General features: G+C 41.7%; 1 protein-coding gene and 1 long non-coding RNA gene across 2 annotated transcripts in view; one reads left to right on the forward strand and one right to left on the reverse strand.

Moving 5' to 3' along the window:
* LOC106883159 (uncharacterized) overlaps positions 1–569 on the reverse strand; it is a 20,754-nt gene extending 20,185 nt beyond the window's left edge. Inside the window, exon 1 of the long non-coding RNA XR_008266678.1 lies at positions 478–569. This is a non-coding gene — a long non-coding RNA (uncharacterized LOC106883159). The remainder of the gene's footprint in view (positions 1–477) is intronic.
* Positions 1–2,546, forward strand: part of LOC106883160 (lipoyltransferase 1, mitochondrial) — a 55,949-nt gene that overhangs the window by 40,019 nt on the left and 13,384 nt on the right. The gene's annotated exons all lie outside the window — the stretch shown is intronic.

Raw genomic sequence — 2,546 nt, forward strand, 5'->3', positions numbered from 1 at the left:
ATATATATATATATATATATATACATATATACGACAGGCTTCTTTCAGTTTCCGTCTACCAAATCCACTCACAAGGAACCATGTGGTTGGTAAGCAAGCTACTTACCTCACAGCCACTCCTACGCCTATGTAGAAAATTTCATAAAAAATTCCAATTTTCTGAAAGTTATGAAGAGGCAAAGTCGGTGCGGGTGGCACAATGATGTAGGTATACCGATCAATGTGAATGTCAGTTTAGAACAGTTTGGAATCTATGTACCCAGGTACAGACATGATATTGAAGACTACCTAGAGATAGATATAGTCAGGAGAGAAACACTGAGAACCAAATGTACCCGGATGCAGATCTATATCAGTTTGGAACAGCGGGAGCCTGTGTACTCATGGCATTGAAGATTACTCGAAGAGAGATATATATTCAGGTAAAGAGTACTTAGATATCTATGAACGTTTAAGAACATGTAGAAACATACGTACCCGGATACATTGCAGCCCACCTCCACGCCGTATTCTTCAAATAATTGTGGTTTGTTAGTTTGCATGATTTAGTAGGAAGATCGAGATATGACAATTATTTACTACAACGAGTGATTTACAACAACGACGACGACGATGACCACCACTAACAGTACCATCAGCAGCACCACCACCGCCACTGCCACCTCCACTGCCGCAGCCGCCACCAAATCCATCACCACCACCACCACCACCACCACCACCTTCGCGAAAAGTAAAACTCGACTCTACTGGTTACCTATCGCAGCTTGTGATGAAGGTCTATAAGTAATTTATTTTCTCTGAGCTGTTATGTCAGGTTCAAGGTGAGATAAACCTATAAATTGTGGAGCGAGATTAGAATAGATTTGCTAATCGCAAGTATAACTTATTTACAAAGAACCTGGATAGCACTTCGGACTATTTCATCTTCGTGCACATACATACATACATACATACATACATACATACATACATACATGCATACATACATACATACATACATACATACACAGAAACACACGCACAACTCAAACACGTACTCACACATACACGCAATTCACGTTCGGATGACCTCTACTCAACTACTACGACGTCTGGACTTCTCCCTCTATATCTACGTATTGGGCTAGCCTACTTCATCGTCTGGGGGCGTCGACACAACAGTATGTATATATGTATATTTGTATACACATATGTTTATATATATACACACACAGAGTTTAAAATGCAATATATACAATACACACACATACAGACACTCCACAAACACACGTAGTTGAATGGCCGTTCACTACGTTGTAGTTCCTCCACCCTTTGACAAGCACCCACCTCACCAAGCAAGCCTGTTGGGGTTGCCAGTTTAGTCGCCGACAACCTGACCGTAGAACAGGTTGTACTGGACTACATGGTACCAGTAGCACTCATGAGCACTCAAGAGCGATCTGGCATACGCCTCAACTAAGGTTTAAGGATAGCCTTTAAAATGTTCCAGTACAGACAGGAATTGCAGCTGGTAATTGGGAGAGGGAGGCACAAGACCGTGATGGATGGAGGAAGAGAGTGCATGATGGCTGTCCAAGGTTTGAGAGGGAGAGAGTGAAGCATGAGAGAATTAGGAGGAGGATTAGAAGGGGGGAACCTGTGGAAAGTGAGAGAGTGTTGCTTTTTATGTGTGTGGTTTGTGGTCGGAGGTGTTTGAGTCGTGCAGGCCTGGTTAACCATCAAAATTCTCACAGAAATCGACCTATGATAAACAATGATGTGGCTACTAAAATTTACAACAGAACATGTGTAAAATGTGGAAGGGTGTGCCTCGCAGTTGGAGGTCTAAAACGACATGTTAAGAGAGTGCATATGGTGGCACCTATTTCTCCTGCCAGCCAGTACAGTTGTCTAGTATGTAATAGAATGTGTAAAAGCTTGGCCGGGCTTAAAAGTCATATAAGGGCATCACATGGCAACAGTCATGAATCATTTCAGTAAGTCTTCTTGGCAATGGCTTTTCTCATGTAATGAGGATGCAGTTGTGATATATATATATATGTACATATACATACATAGGCGCAGAAGTGGCTGTGTGATAAGTAGCTTGCTTACCAACCATATGGTTCCGGGTTCAGTCCCACTGAGTGGCACCTTGGGCAAGTGTCTTCTACTATAGCCTCGGGCCGACCAAAGCCTTGTGAGTGGATTTGGTAGACGGAAACTGAAAGAAACCCGTCGTATATATGTATATATGTGTGTATGTAGATGTGTGTGTGTGTGTGTGTGTGTGTTTGTGTGTCTGTGTTTATCCCCAACAGCGCTTGAAAACCGATGCTAGTTTGTTTACGTCCCCGTAACTTAGCGATTCGGCAAAAGAGACCGATAGAATAACTACTAGGCTTACAAAGAATAAGTCCTGGGGTTGATTTCTTTGGCCAAAGGCGGTGCTCCAGCATGGCCGCAGTCAAATGACTGAAACAAGTAAAAGAGAGTAAAGAGTAAGGTATACATACATACATATATATATATATATATATATATATATATATATATATATATATATA

This window comes from Octopus bimaculoides, chromosome 24 (genome assembly GCF_001194135.2).
Source record: "Octopus bimaculoides isolate UCB-OBI-ISO-001 chromosome 24, ASM119413v2, whole genome shotgun sequence".
Taxonomy (NCBI): domain Eukaryota; kingdom Metazoa; phylum Mollusca; class Cephalopoda; order Octopoda; family Octopodidae; genus Octopus; species Octopus bimaculoides.